At 40.8% G+C, this 16,484-nt stretch overlaps 7 non-coding genes across 7 annotated transcripts; all 7 read right to left on the bottom strand.

The window, feature by feature from the left end:
• Window positions 1–595: 595 nt before the first annotated feature.
• Window positions 596–668, bottom strand: TRNAT-CGU (transfer RNA threonine (anticodon CGU)). Its single transcript has one exon. It is a non-coding gene; the product is annotated as a tRNA-Thr (tRNA).
• Window positions 669–5,211: 4,543 nt separating this feature from the next.
• Window positions 5,212–5,284, bottom strand: TRNAT-CGU (transfer RNA threonine (anticodon CGU)). The gene has a single exon. It is a non-coding gene; the product is annotated as a tRNA-Thr (tRNA).
• Window positions 5,285–7,519: 2,235 nt separating this feature from the next.
• Window positions 7,520–7,592, bottom strand: TRNAT-CGU (transfer RNA threonine (anticodon CGU)). The gene has a single exon. It is a non-coding gene; the product is annotated as a tRNA-Thr (tRNA).
• A 1,768-nt stretch (window positions 7,593–9,360) lies between these two features.
• TRNAT-CGU (transfer RNA threonine (anticodon CGU)) lies at window positions 9,361–9,433 on the bottom strand. Its single transcript has one exon. It is a non-coding gene; the product is annotated as a tRNA-Thr (tRNA).
• Window positions 9,434–12,125: 2,692 nt separating this feature from the next.
• On the bottom strand, window positions 12,126–12,198 carry TRNAT-CGU (transfer RNA threonine (anticodon CGU)). The gene has a single exon. It is a non-coding gene; the product is annotated as a tRNA-Thr (tRNA).
• Window positions 12,199–14,886: 2,688 nt separating this feature from the next.
• On the bottom strand, window positions 14,887–14,959 carry TRNAT-CGU (transfer RNA threonine (anticodon CGU)). The gene has a single exon. It is a non-coding gene; the product is annotated as a tRNA-Thr (tRNA).
• A 1,313-nt stretch (window positions 14,960–16,272) lies between these two features.
• TRNAT-CGU (transfer RNA threonine (anticodon CGU)) lies at window positions 16,273–16,345 on the bottom strand. Its single transcript has one exon. It is a non-coding gene; the product is annotated as a tRNA-Thr (tRNA).
• Window positions 16,346–16,484: the final 139 nt, after the last annotated feature.

The raw sequence follows: 16,484 nt of genomic DNA on the forward strand, positions 1-16,484 counted from the left end.
ATTTCCATGTTTTAACATAATAATAATGAGATATAACAGACAGTAATGCCAAGGAATGTACAGGGTAAATTATTAGAACTAATGGAATGTAAATAAGAAGAAAGAAGAAAGAAAAGTGGATGAAAAAATTACCAGCTGTGAGCAGGAATCAAACCTACGACCTTCGAATAACGCGTTCGATGCTCTAACCACTGAGCTATCACAGCGGCCGTCCCTCCATCCACTTTTTGGGGTTTATATTGAAATTTTGAAGTAGGAGTGACAGTCAGCGCCATCTATAAGCCAAACAACGAGTGTGAAAACACACTTATTTGCATGTTTGGCGTCACGTAGCACTTGAACTTCTTATGAGCGGGCAGCTGAATAATTGTCCCTCTTATACAACCTAAACACACCAAGTCTGCCAGTACGAGACCCTCGTTCAATGAAATAAGGGAAAGATGTGTATACCTAAGGGCTCGTATTTGCGTGTTTTAACATAATATTAATGAGATATACCAGACAGTAATGCCAAGGAATGTACAGGGGAAGTTATTAGAACTAATGGAATGTAAATAAGAAGAAAGAAGAAAGAAAAGTGGATGAAAAAATTACCAGCTGTGAGCAGGAATCGAACCTACGACCTTTGAATAACGAGTTCGATGCTCTAACCACTGAGCTATCACAGCGGCCGTCCCTCCATCCACTTTATGGGGTTTATATTGGAATTTAGAAGTAGGAGTGACAGTCAGCGCCATCTATAAGCCAAACAACGAGTGTGAAAACACTCTTATTCGCATGTTTGGCGTCACGTAGCACGTGAACTTATTATGAGCGGGCAGCTGATTAATTGTCCCTCTTATACAACCTAAACACACCAAGTCTGCCAGTACGAGACCCTCGTTCAATGAAATAAGGGAGAAAAGTGTATACCTAAGGGCTCGTATTTCCGTGTTTTAACATAATATTAATGAGATATAACAGACAGTAATGCCAAGGAATGTACAGGGGAATTATTAGAACTAATGGAATGTAAATAAGAAGAAAGAAGAAAGAAAAGCGGATGAAAAAATTACCAGCTGTGAGCAGGAACCGAACCTACGACCTTCGAATAACGCGTTCGATGCTCTAACCACTGACCTATCACAGTGGCCGTCCCTCCATCCACTTTTTGGGGTTTATATTGGAATTTTGAAGTAGGAGTGACAGTCAGCGCCATCTATAAGCCAAACAACGAGTGTGAAAACACTCTTATTCGCATGTTTGGCGTCACGTAGCACGTGAACTTATTATGAGCGGGCAGCTGAATAATTGTCCCTCTTATACAACCTAAACACACCAAGTCTGCCAGTACGAGACCCTCGTTCAATGAAATAAGGAAGAAAAGTGTATACCTAAGGGCTCGTATTTCCGTGTTTTAACATAATATTAATGAGATATAACAGACAGTAATGCCAAGGAATGTACAGGGGAAGTTATTAGAACTAATGGAATGTAAATAAGAAGAAAGAAGAAAGAAAAGCGGATGAAAAAATTACCAGCTGTGAGCAGGAACCGAACCTACGACCTTCGAATAACGCGTTCGATGCTCTAACCACTGACCTATCACAGTGGCCGTCCCTCCATCCACTTTTTGGGGTTTATATTGGAATTTTGAAGTAGGAGTGACAGTCAGCGCCATCTATAAGCCAAACAACGAGTGTGAAAACACTCTTATTCGCATGTTTGGCGTCACGTATCACGTGAACGTTTTATGAGCAGGCAGCTGATTAATTGTCCCTCTTATACAACCTAAACACACCAAGTCTGCCAGTACGAGACCCTCGTTCATTGAAATAAGGGAGAAATGTGTATACCTAAGGGCTCGTATTTCCGTGTTTAAACATAATATTAAGGAGATATAACAGACAGTAATGCCAAGGAATGTACAGGGGAAGTTATTAGAACTAATGGAATGTAAATAAGAAGAAAGAAGAAAGAAAAGTGGATGAAAAAATTACCAGCTGTGAGCAGGAATTGAACCTACGACCTTCGAATAACGCGTTCGATGCTCTAACCACTGAGCTTTCACAGTGGCCGTGCCTCCATCCACTTTTTGGTGTTTATATTGTAATTTAGAAGTAGGAGTGACAGTCAGCGCCATCTATAAGCCAAACAACGAGTGTGAAAACACTCCTATTCGCATGTTTGGCTTCACGTAGCACGTGAACTTATTATGAGCGGGCAGCTGATTAATTGTACCTCTTTTACAACCTAAACACACCAAGTCTGCCAGTACGAGGCCCTCGTTCAATGAAATAAGGGAGAAAAGTGTATACCTAAGGGCTCGTATTTCCGTGTTTTAACATAATATGAATGAGATATAACAGACAGTAATGCCAAGGAATATACAGGGGAAGTTATTAGAACTAATGTAATGTAAATAAGAAGAAAGAAGAAAGAAAAGTGGATGAAAAATATACCAGCTGGGAGCAGAAATCGAACCTACGACATTCGAATAACGCGTTCGATGCTCTAACCACTGAGCTATCACAGCGGCCGTCCCTCCATCCACTTTTTGGGGTTTATATTGAAATTTAGAAATAGGAGTGACAGTCAGCGCCATCTATAAGCTAAACAACGAGTGTGAAAACACTCTTATTTGCATGTTTGGCGTCACGTAGCACGTGAACTTCTTATGAGCGGGCAGCTGATTAATTGTCCCTCTTATACAACCTAAACACACCAAGTCTGCCAGTACGAGACCCTCGTTCAATGAAATAAGGGAGAGAAGTGTATACCTAAGGGCTCGTATTTGCGTGTTTTAACATAATATTAATGAGATATAACAGACAGTAATGCCAAGGAATGTACAGGGGAAGTTATTAGAACTAATGGAATGTAAATAAGAAGAAAGAAGAAAGAAAAGTGGATGAAAAAATTACCAGCTGTGAGAAGGAATCGAACCTACGACCTTCGAATAACGCGTTCGATGCTCTAACCACTGAGCTATCACAGCGGCCGTCCCTCCATCCACTTTTTGGGGTTTATATTGGAATTTAGAAGTAGGAGTGACAGTCAGCGCCATCTATAAGCCAAACAACGAGTGTGAAAACACTCTTATTCGCATGTTTGGCGTCACGTAGCACGTGAACTTATTGTGAGCGGGCAGCTGATTAATTGTCCCTCTTATACAACCTAAACACACCAAGTCTGCCAGTACGAGACCCTCGTTCAATGAAATAAGGTAGAGAAGTGTATACCTAAGGGCTCGTATTTCCGTGTTTTAACATAATAATTATGAGATATAACAGACAGTAATGCCAAAGAATGTACAGGGGAAGTTATTAGAACTAATGGAATGTAAATAAGAAGAAAGAAGAAAGAAAAGTGGATGAAAAAATTACCAGCTGTGAGCAGGAATCGAACTTACGACCTTCAAATAACGCGTTCGATGCTCTAACCACTGAGCTATCACAGCGGCCGTCCCTCCATCCACTTTTTGGGGTTTATATTGAAATATAGAAGTAGGAGTGACAGTCAGCGCCATCTATAAGCCAACCAACGAGTGTGAAAACACTCTTATTCGCAAGTTTGGCGTCACGTAGCACGTGAACTTATTATGAGCGGGCAGCTGATTAATTGTCCCTCTTATACAACCTAAACACACCTAGTCTGCCAATACGAGACCCTCGTTCAATGAAATAAGGAAGAGAAGTGTATACCTAAGGGCTCGTATTTCCGTATTTTAACATAATATAATGAGATATAACAGACAGTAATGCCAAGGAATGTACAGGGGAAGTTATTAGAACTAATGGAATGTAAATAAGAAGAAAGAAGAAAGAAAAGTGGATGAAAAAATTACCAGCTGTGAGAAGGAATCGAACCTACAACCTTCGAATAACGCGTTCGATGCTCTAACCACTGAGCTATCACAGCGGCCGTGCCTCCATCCACTTTTTGGGGTTTATATTGGAATTTAGAAGTAGGAGTGACAGTCAGCGCCATCTATAAGCCAAACAACAAGTGTGAAAACACTCTTATTTGCATGTTTTGCGTCACGTAGCACGTGAACTTATTGTGAGTGGGCAGCTGATTAATTGTCCCTCTTATACAACCTAAACACACCAAGTCTGCCAGTACGAGACCCTCGTTCAATGAAATAAGGTGGAGAAGAGTATACCTAAGGGCTCGTATTTCCGTGTTTTAACATAATAATTATGAGATATAACAGACAGTAATGCCAAAGAACGTACAGGGGAAGTTATTAGAACTAATGGAATGTAAATAAGAAGAAAGAAGAAAGAAAAGTGGATGAAAAAATTACCAGCTGTGAGCAGGAATCGAAATTACGACCTTCAAATAACGCGTTCGATGCTCTAACCACTGAGCTATCACAGCGGCCGTCCCTCCATCCACTTTTCGGGGTTTATATTTGAATTTAGATATAGGAATGACAGTCAGCGCCATCTATAAGCCAAACAACGAGTGTGAATACACTCTTATTCGCATGTTTGGCGTCACGTAGCACGTGAACTTATGAGCGGGCAGCTGATTAATTGTCCCTCCTATACAACCTGAACAAACACCAAGTCTGCCAGTACGAGACCCTCGTTCAATGAAATAAGGGAGAGAAGTGTATACATAAGGGCTCGTATTTCCATGTTTTAACATAATAATAATGAGATATAACAGACAGTAATGCCAAGGAATGTACAGGGTAAATTATTAGAACTAATGGAATGTAAATAAGAAGAAAGAAGAAAGAAAAGTGGATGAAAAAATTACCAGCTGTGAGCAGGAATCAAACCTACGACCTTCGAATAACGCGTTCGATGCTCTAACCACTGAGCTATCACAGCGGCCGTCCCTCCATCCACTTTTTGGGGTTTATATTGAAATTTAGAAGTAGGAGTGACAGTCAGCGCCATCTATAAGCCAAACAACGAGTGTGAAAACACACTTATTTGCATGTTTGGCGTCACGTAGCACTTGAACTTCTTATGAGCGGGCAGCTGAATAATTGTTCTCTTATACAACCTAAACACACCAAGTCTGCCAGTACGAGACCCTCGTTCAATGAAATAAGGGAGAGAAGTGTATACCTAAGGGCTCGTATTTGCGTGTTTTAACATAATATTAATGAGATATACCAGACAGTGATGCCAAGGAATGTACAGGGGAAGTTATTAGAACTAATGGAATGTAAATAAGAAGAAAGAAAAAAGAAAAGTGGATGAAAAAATTACCAGCTGTGAGCAGGAATCGAACCTACGACCTTTGAATAACGAGTTCGATGCTCTAACCACTGAGCTATCACAGCGGCCGTCCCTCCATCCACTTTATGGGGTTTATATTGGAATTTAGATGTAGGAGTGACAGTCAGCGCCATCTATAAGCCAAACAACGAGTGTGAAAACACTCTTATTCGCATGTTTGGCGTCACGTAGCACGTGAACTTATTATGAGCGGGCAGCTGATTAATTGTCCCTCTTATACAACCTAAACACACCAAGTCTGCCAGTACGAGACCCTCGTTCAATGAAATAAGGGAGAAAAGTGTATACCTAAGGGCTCGTATTTCCGTGTTTTAACATAATATTAATGAGATATAACAGACAGTAATGCCAAGGATTGTACAGGGGAATTATTAGAACTAATTGAATGTAAATAAGAAGAAAGAAGAAAGAAAAGCGGATGAAAAAATTACCAGCTGTGAGCAGGAACCGAACCTACGACCTTCGAATAACGCGTTCGATGCTCTAACCACTGACCTATCACAGTGGCCGTCCCTCCATCCACTTTTTGGGGTTTATATTGGAATTTTGAAGTAGGAGTGACAGTCAGCGCCATCTATAAGCCAAACAACGAGTGTGAAAACACTCTTATTCGCATGTTTGGCGTCACGTAGCACGTGAACTTATTATGAGCGGGCAGCTGAATAATTGTCCCTCTTATACAACCTAAACACACCAAGTCTGCCAGTACGAGACCCTCGTTCAATGAAATAAGGAAGAAAAGTGTATACCTAAGGGCTCGTATTTCCGTGTTTTAACATAATATTAATGAGATATAACAGACAGTAATGCCAAGGAATGTACAGGGGAAGTTATTAGAACTAATGGAATGTAAATAAGAAGAAAGAAGAAAGAAAAGCGGATGAAAAAATTACCAGCTGTGAGCAGGAACCGAACCTACGACCTTCGAATAACGCGTTCGATGCTCTAACCACTGACCTATCACAGTGGCCGTCCCTCCATCCACTTTTTGGGGTTTATATTGGAATTTTGAAGTAGGAGTGACAGTCAGCGCCATCTATAAGCCAAACAACGAGTGTGAAAACACTCTTATTCGCATGTTTGGCGTCACGTAGCACGTGAACGTTTTATGAGCAGGCAGCTGATAAATTGTCCCTCTTATACAACCTAAACACACCAAGTCTGCCAGTACGAGACCCTCGTTCATTGAAATAAGGGAGAAATGAGTATACCTGAGGCTCGTATTTCCGTGTTTAAACATAATATTAAGGAGATATAACAGACAGTAATGCCAAGGAATGTACAGGGGAAGTTATTAGAACTAATGGAATGTAAATAAGAAGAAAGAAGAAAGAAAAGTGGATGAAAAAATTACCAGCTGTGAGCAGGAATTGAACCTACGACCTTCGAATAACGCGTTCGATGCTCTAACCACTGAGCTTTCACAGTGGCCGTGCCTCCATCCACTTTTTGGGGTTTATATTGGAATTTAGAAGTAGGAGTGACAGTCAGCGCCATCTATAAGCCAAACAACGAGTGTGAAAACACTCCTATTCGCATGTTTGGCTTCACGTAGCACGTGAACTTATTATGAGCGGGCAGCTGAATAATTGTACCTCTTTTACAACCTAAACACACCAAGTCTGCCAGTACGAGGCCCTCGTTCAATGAAATAAGGGAGAAAAGTATATACCTAAGGGCTCGTATTTCCGTGTTTTAACATAATATGAATGAGATATAACAGACAGTAATGCCAAGGAATATACAGGGGAAGTTATTAGAACTAATGGAATGTAAATAAGAAGAAAGAAGAAAGAAAAGTGGATGAAAAATATACCAGCTGGGAGCAGAAATCGAACCTACGACATTCGAATAACGCGTTCGATGCTCTAACCACTGAGCTATCACAGCGGCCGTCCCTCCATCCACTTTTTGGGGTTTATATTGAAATTTAGAAATAGGAGTGACAGTCAGCGCCATCTTTAAGCTAAACAACGAGTGTGAAAACACTCTTATTTGCATGTTTGGCGTCACGTAGCACGTGAACTTCTTATGAGCGGGCAGCTGATTAATTGTCCCTCTTATACAACCTAAACACACCAAGTCTGCCAGTTGGAGACCCTCGTTCAATGAAATAAGGGAGAGAAGTGTATACCTAAGGGCTCGTATTTGCGTGTTTTAACATAATATTAATGAGATATAACAGACAGTAATGCCAAGGAATGTACAGGGGAAGTTATTAGAACTAATGGAATGTAAATAAGAAGAAAGAAGAAAGAAAAGTGGATGAAAAAATTACCAGCTGTGAGCAGGAATCGAACCTACGACCTTTGAATAACGAGTTCGATGCTCTAACCACTGAGCTATCACAGCGGCCGTCCCTCCATCCACTTTATGGGGTTTATATTGGAATTTAGAAGTAGGAGTGACAGTCAGCGCCATCTATAAGCCAAACAACGAGTGTGAAAACACTCTTATTCGCATGGTTGGCGTTTCGTAGCACGTGAACTTATTATGAGCGGGCAGCTGATTAATTGTCCCTCTTATACAACCTAAACACACCAAGTCTGCCAGTACGAGACCCTCGTTCAATGAAATAAGGGAGAAAAGTGTATACCTAAGGGCTCGTATTTCCGTGTTTTAACATAATATTAATGAGATATAACAGACAGTAATGCCAAGGAATGTACAGGGGAAGTTATTACAACTAATGGAATGTAAATAAGAAGAAAGAAGAAAGAAAAGTGGATGAAAAAATTACCAGCTGGGAGCAGAAATCGAACCTACGACATTCGAATAACGCGTTCGATGCTCTAACCACTGAGCTATCACAGCGGCCGTCCCTCCATCCACTTTTTGGGGTTTATATTGAAATTTAGAAGTAGGAGTGACAGTCAGCGCCATCTATAAGCCAAACAACGAGTGTGAAAACACTCTTATTTGCATGTTTGGCGTCACGTAGCACGTGAACTTCTTATGAGTGGGCAGCTGATTAATTGTCCCTCTTATACAACCTAAACACACCAAGTCTGCCAGTACGAGACCCTCGTTCAATGAAATAAGGGAGAGAAGTGTATACCTAAGGGCTCGTATTTGCGTGTTTTAACATAATATTAATGAGATATAACAGACAGTAATGCCAAGGAATGTACAGGGGAAGTTATTAGAACTAATGGAATGTAAATAAGAAGAAAGAAGAAAGAAAAGTGGATGAAAAAATTACCAGCTGTGAGCAGGAATCGAACCTACGACATTTGAATAACGAGTTCGATGCTCTAACCACTGAGCTATCACAGCGGCCGTCTCTCCATCCACTTTATGGGGTTTATATTGGAATTTAGAAGTAGGAGTGACAGTCAGCGCCATCTATAAGCCAAACAACGAGTGTGAAAACACTCTTATTCGCAAGTTTGGCGTCACGTAGCACGTGAACTTATTATGAGCGGGCAGCTGTATAATTGTCCCTCTTATACAACCTAAACACACCTAGTCTGCCACTACGAGACCCTCGTTCAATGAAATAAGGGAGAGAAGTGTATACCTAAGGGCTCGTATTTCCGTGTTTTAACATAATATGAATGAGATATAACAGACAGTAATGCCAAGGAATATACAGGGGAAGTTATTAGAACTAATGGAATGTAAATAAGAAGAAAGAAGAAAGAAAAGTGGATGAAAAAATTACCAGCTGTGAGCAGAAATCGAACCTACGACATTCGAATAACGCGTTCGATGCTCTAACCACTGAGCTATCACAGCGGCCGTCCCTCCATCCACTTTTTGGGGTTTATATTGAAATTTTGAAGTAGGAGTGACAGTCAGCGCCATCTATAAGCCATACAACGAGTGTGAAAACACTCTTATTTGCATGTTTGGCGTCACGTAGCACGTGAACTTCTTATGAGCGGGCAGCTGATTAATTGTCCCTCTTATACAACCTAAACACACCAAGTCTGCCAGTACGAGACCCTCGTTCAATGAAATAAGGGAGAGAAGTGTATACCTAAGGGCTCGTATTTGCGTGTTTTAACATAATATTAATGAGATATAACAGACAGTAATGCCAAGGAATGTACAGGGGAAGTTATTAGAACTAATGGAATGTAAATAAGAAGAAAGAAAAGTGGATGAAAAAATTACCAGCTGTGAGCAGGAATCGAACCTACGACCTTTGAATAACGAGTTCGATGCTCTAACCACTGAGCTATCACAGCGGCCGTCCCTCCATCCACTTTATGGGGTTTATATTGGAATTTAGAAGTAGGAGTGACAGTCAGCGCCATCTATAAGCCAAACAACGAGTGTGAAAACACTCTTATTCGCATGGTTGGCGTCACGTAGCACGTGAACTTATTATGAGCGGGCAGCTGATTAATTGTCCCTCTTATACAACCTAAACACACCAAGTCTGCCAGTACGAGACCCTCGTTCAATGAAATAAGGGAGAAAAGTGTATACCTAAGGGCTCGTATTTCCGTGTTTTAACATAATATTAATGAGATATAACAGACAGTAATGCCAAGGAATGTACAGGGGAAGTTATTACAACTAATGGAATGTAAATAAGAAGAAAGAAGAAAGAAAAGTGGATGAAAAAATTACCAGCTGGGAGCAGAAATCGAACCTACGACATTCGAATAACGCGTTCGATGCTCTAACCACTGAGCTATCACAGCGGCCGTCCCTCCATCCACTTTTTGGGGTTTATATTGAAATTTAGAAGTAGGAGTGACAGTCAGCGCCATCTATAAGCCAAACAACGAGTGTGAAAACACTCTTATTTGCATGTTTGGCGTCACGTAGCACGTGAACTTATTATGAGTGGGCAGCTGATTAATTGTCCCTCTTATACAACCTAAACACACCAAGTCTGCCAGTACGAGACCCTCGTTCAATGAAATAAGGGAGAGAAGTGTATACCTAAGGGCTCGTATTTGCGTGTTTTAACATAATATTAATGAGATATAACAGACAGTAATGCCAAGGAATGTACAGGGGAAGTTATTAGAACTAATGGAATGTAAATAAGAAGAAAGAAGAAAGAAAAGTGGATGAAAAAATTACCAGCTGTGAGCAGGAATCGAACCTACGACATTTGAATAACGAGTTCGATGCTCTAACCACTGAGCTATCACAGCGGCCATCTCTCCATCCACTTTATGGGGTTTATATTGGAATTTAGAAGTAGGAGTGACAGTCAGCGCCATCTATAAGCCAACCAACGAGTGTGAAAACACTCCTATTCGCATGTTTGGCGTCACGTAGCACGTGAACTTATTATGAGCGGGCAGCTGATTAATTGTACCTCTTTTACAACCTAAACACACCAAGTCTGCCAGTACGAGACGCTCGTTCAATGAAATAAGGGAGAAAAGTGTATACCTAAGGGCTCGTATTTCCGTGTTTTAACATAATATGAATGAGATATAACAGACAGTAATGCCAAGGAATATACAGGGGAAGTTATTAGAACTAATGGAATGTAAATAAGAAGAAAGAAGAAAGAAAAGTGGATGAAAAAATTACCAGCTGTGAGCAGAAATCGAACCTACGACATTCGAATAACGCGTTCGATGCTCTAACCACTGAGCTATCACATAGGCCGTCGCTCCATCCACTTTTTGGGGTTTATATTGAAATTTAGAAGTAGGAGTGACAGTCAGCGCCATCTATAAGCCAAACAACGAGTGTGAAAACACTCTTATTTGCATGTTTGGCGTCACGTAGCACGTGAACTTCTTATGAGCGGGCAGCTGATTAATTGTCCCTCTTATACAACCTAAACACACCAAGTCTGACAGTACGAGACCCTCGTTCAATGAAATAAGGGAGAAAAGTGTATACCTAAGGGCTCGTATTTCCGTGTTTTAACATAATAATAATGAGATATAACAGACAGTAATGCCAAGGAATGTACAGGGGAAGTTATTAGAACTAATGGAATGTAAATAAGAAGAAAGAAGAAAGAAAAGTGGATGAAAAAATTACCAGCTGTGAGCAGGAATCGAACCTACGACCTTCGAATAACGCGTTCGATGCTCTAACCACTGAGCTATCACAGCGGCCGTGCCTCCATCCACTTTTTGTGGTTTATATTGGAATTTAGAAGTAGGAGTGACAGTCAGCGCCATCTATAAGCCAAACAACGAGTGTGAAAACACTCTTATTCGCAAGTTTGGCGTCACGTAGCACGTGAACTTATTATGAGCGGGCAGCTGTATAATTGTCCCTCTTATACAACCTAAACACACCTAGTCTGCCACTACGAGACCCTCGTTCAATGAAATAAGGGAGAGAAGTGTATACCTAAGGGCTCGTATTTCCGTGTTTTAACATAATATGAATGAGATATAACAGACAGTAATGCCAAGGAATATACAGGGGAAGTTATTAGAACTAATGGAATGTAAATAAGAAGAAAGAAGAAAGAAAAGTGGATGAAAAAATTACCAGCTGTGAGCAGAAATCGAACCTACGACATTCGAATAACGCGTTCGATGCTCTAACCACTGAGCTATCACAGCGGCCGTCCCTCCATCCACTTTTTGGGGTTTATATTGAAATTTTGAAGTAGGAGTGACAGTCAGCGCCATCTATAAGCCAAACAACGAGTGTGAAAACACTCTTATTTGCATGTTTGGCGTCACGTAGCACGTGAACTTCTTATGAGCGGGCAGCTGATTAATTGTCCCTCTTATACAACCTAAACACACCAAGTCTGCCAGTACGAGACCCTCGTTCAATGAAATAAGGGAGAGAAGTGTATACCTAAGGGCTCGTATTTGCGTGTTTTAATATAATATTAATGAGATATAACAGACAGTAATGCCAAGGAATGTACAGGGGAAGTTATTAGAACTAATGGAATGTAAATAAGAAGAAAGAAAAGTGGATGAAAAAATTACCAGCTGTGAGCAGGAATCGAACCTACGACCTTTGAATAACGAGTTCGATGCTCTAACCACTGAGCTATCACAGCGGCCGTCCCTCCATCCACTTTATGGGGTTTATATTGGAATTTAGAAGTAGGAGTGACAGTCAGCGCCATCTATAAGCCAAACAACGAGTGTGAAAACACTCTTATTCGCATGTTTGGCGTCACGTAGCACGTGAACGTTTTATGAGCAGGCAGCTGATTAATTGTCCCTCTTATACAACCTAAACACACCAAGTCTGCCAGTACGAGACCCTCGTTCATTGAAATAAGGGAGAAATGTGTATACCTAAGGGCTCGTATTTCCGTGTTTAAACATAATATTAAGGAGATATAACAGACAGTAATGCCAAGGAATGTACAGGGGAAGTTATTAGAACTAATGGAATGTAAATAAGAAGAAAGAAGAAAGAAAAGTGGATGAAAAAATTACCAGCTGTGAGCAGGAATTGAACCTACGACCTTCGAATAACGCGTTCGATGCTCTAACCACTGAGCTTTCACAGTGGCCGTGCCTCCATCCACTTTTTGGGGTTTATATTGGAATTTAGAAGTAGGAGTGACAGTCAGCGCCATCTATAAGCCAAACAACGAGTGTGAAAACACTCCTATTCGCATGTTTGGCTTCACGTAGCACGTGAACTTATTATGAGCGGGCAGCTGATTAATTGTACCTCTTTTACAACCTAAACACACCAAGTCTGCCAGTACGAGGCCCTCGTTCAATGAAATAAGGGAGAAAAGTGTATACCTAGGGCTCGTATTTCCGTGTTTTAACATAATATGAATGAGATATAACAGACAGTAATGCCAAGGAATATACAGGGGAAGTTATTAGAACTAATGGAATGTAAATAAGAAGAAAGAAGAAAGAAAAGTGGATGAAAAATATACCAGCTGGGAGCAGAAATCGAACCTACGACATTCGAATAACGAGTTCGATTCTCTAACCACTGAGCTATCACAGCGGCCGTCCCTCCATCCACTTTATGGGGTTTATATTGGAATTTAGAAGTAGGAGTGACAGTCAGCGCCATCTATAAGCCAAACAACGAGTGTGAAAACACTCTTATTCGCATGGTTGGCGTCACGTAGCACGTGAACTTATTATGAGCGGGCAGCTGATTAATTGTCCCTCTTATACAACCTAAACACACCAAGTCTGCCAGTACGAGACCCTCGTTCAATGAAATAAGGGAGAAAAGTGTATACCTAAGGGCTCGTATTTCCGTGTTTTAACATAATATTAATGAGATATAACAGACAGTAATGCCAAGGAATGTACAGGGGAAGTTATTACAACTAATGGAATGTAAATAAGAAAGAAGAAAGAAAAGTGGATGAAAAAATTACCAGCTGTGAGCAGAAATCGAACCTACGACATTCGAATAACGCGTTCGATGCTCTAACCACTGAGCTATCACAGCGGCCGGATCTCCATCCACTTTTTGGGGTTTATATTGAAATTTAGAAGTAGGAGTGACAGTCAGCGCCATCTATAAGCCAAACAACGAGTGTGAAAACACTCTTATTTGCATGTTTGGCGTCACGTAGCACGTGAACTTCTTATGAGCGGGCAGCTGATTAATTGTCCCTCTTATACAACCTAAACACACCAAGTCTGCCAGTACGAGACCCTCGTTCAATGAAATAAGGGAGAAAAGTGTATACCTAAGGGCTCGTATTTCCGTGTTTTAACATAATAATAATGAGATATAACAGACAGTAATGCCAAGGAATGTACAGGGGAAGTTATTAGAACTAATGGAATGTAAATAAGAAGAAAGAAGAAAGAAAAGTGGATGAAAAAATTACCAGCTGTGAGCAGGAATCGAACCTACGACCTTCGAATAACGCGTTCGATGCTCTAACTACTGAGCTATCACAGCGGCCGTGCCTCCATCCACTTTTTGTGGTTTATATTGGAATTTAGAAGTAGGAGTGACAGTCAGCGCCATCTATAAGCCAAACAACGAGTGTGAAAACACTCTTATTCGCAAGTTTGGCGTCACGTAGCACGTGAACTTATTGTGAGCGGGCAGCTGTATAATTGTCCCTCTTATACAACCTAAACACACCTAGTCTGCCACTACGAGACCCTCGTTCAATGAAATAAGGGAGAGAAGTGTATACCTAAGGGCTCGTATTTCCGTGTTTTAACATAATATGAATGAGATATAACAGACAGTAATGCCAAGGAATATACAGGGGAAGTTATTAGAACTAATGGAATGTAAATAAGAAGAAAGAAGAAAGAAAAGTGGATGAAAAAATTACCAGCTGTGAGCAGAAATCGAACCTACGACATTCGAATAACGCGTTCGATGCTCTAACCACTGAGCTATCACAGCGGCCGTCCCTCCATCCACTTTTTGGGGTTTATATTGAAATTTTGAAGTAGGAGTGACAGTCAGCGCCATCTATAAGCCAAACAACGAGTGTGAAAACACTCTTATTTGCATGTTTGGCGTCACGTAGCACGTGAACTTCTTATGAGCGGGCAGCTGATTAATTGTCCCTCTTATACAACCTAAACACACCAATTCTGCCAGTACGAGACCCTCGTTCAATGAAATAAGGGAGAGAAGTGTATACCTAAGGGCTCGTATTTGCGTGTTTTAACATAATATTAATGAGATATAACAGACAGTAATGCCAAGGAATGTACAGGGGAAGTTATTAGAACTAATGGAATGTAAATAAGAAGAAAGAAAAGTGGATGAAAAAATTACCAGCTGTGAGCAGGAATCGAACCTACGACCTTTGAATAACGAGTTCGATGCTCTAACCACTGAGCTATCACAGCGGCCGTCCCTCCATTCACTTTATGGGGTTTATATTGGAATTTAGAAGTAGGAGTGACAGTCAGCGCCATCTATAAGCCAAACAACGAGTGTGAAAACACTCTTATTCGCATGTTTGGCGTCACGTAGCACGTGAACGTTTTATGAGCAGGCAGCTGATTAATTGTCCCTCTTATACAACCTAAACACACCAAGTCTGCCAGTACGAGACCCTCGTTCATTGAAATAAGGGAGAAATGTGTATACCTAAGGGCTCGTATTTCCGTGTTTAAACATAATATTAAGGAGATATAACAGACAGTAATGCCAAGGAATGTACAGGGGAAGTTATTAGAACTAATGAAATGTAAATAAGAAGAAAGAAGAAAGAAAAGTGGATGAAAAAATTACCAGCTGTGAGCAGGAATTGAACCTACGACCTTCGAATAACGCGTTCGATGCTCTAACCACTGAGCTTTCACAGTGGCCGTGCCTCCATCCACTTTTTGGGGTTTATATTGGAATTTAGAAGTAGGAGTGACAGTCAGCGCCATCTATAAGCCAAACAACGAGTGTGAAAACACTCCTATTCGCATGTTTGGCTTCACGTAGCACGTGAACTTATTATGAGCGGGCAGCTGATTAATTGTACCTCTTTTACAACCTAAACACACCAAGTCTGCCAGTACGAGGCCCTCGTTCAATGAAATAAGGGAGAAAAGTGTATACCTAAGGGCTCGTATTTCCGTGTTTTAACATAATATGAATGAGATATAACAGACAGTAATGCCAAGGAATATACAGGGGAAGTTATTAGAACTTATGGAATGTAAATAAGAAGAAAGAAGAAAGAAAAGTGGATGAAAAATATACCAGCTGGGAGCAGAAATCGAACCTACGACATTCGAATAACGCGTTCGATGCTCTAACCACTGAGCTATCACAGCGGCCGTCCCTCCATCCACTTTTTGGGGTTTATATTGAAATTTAGAAATAGGAGTGACAGTCAGCGCCATCTATAAGCTAAACAACGAGTGTGAAAACACTCTTATTTGCATGTTTGGCGTCACGTAGCACGTGAACTTCTTATGAGCGGGCAGCTGATTAATTGTCCCTCTTATACAACCTAAACACACCAAGTCTGCCAGTACGAGACCCTCGTTCAATGAAATAAGGGAGAGAAGTGTATACCTAAGGGCTCGTATTTGCGTGTTTTAACATAATATTAATGAGATATAACAGACAGTAATGCCAAGGAATGTACAGGGGAAGTTATTAGAACTAATGGAATGTAAATAAGAAGAAAGAAGAAAGAAAAGTGGATGAAAAAATTACCAGCTGTGAGCAGGAATCGAACCTACGACCTTTGAATAACGAGTTCGATGCTCTAACCACTGAGCTATCACAGCGGCCGTCCCTCCATCCACTTTATGGGGTTTATATTGAAATTTAGAAGTAGGAGTGACAGTCAGCGCCATCTATAAGCCAAACAACGAGTGTGAAAACACTCTTATTTGCATGTTTGGCGTCACGTAGCACGTGAACTTC

The sequence above is a fragment of the Rhipicephalus microplus genome, chromosome 7 (assembly GCF_043290135.1).
Source record: "Rhipicephalus microplus isolate Deutch F79 chromosome 7, USDA_Rmic, whole genome shotgun sequence".
Classification (NCBI taxonomy): domain Eukaryota; kingdom Metazoa; phylum Arthropoda; class Arachnida; order Ixodida; family Ixodidae; genus Rhipicephalus; species Rhipicephalus microplus.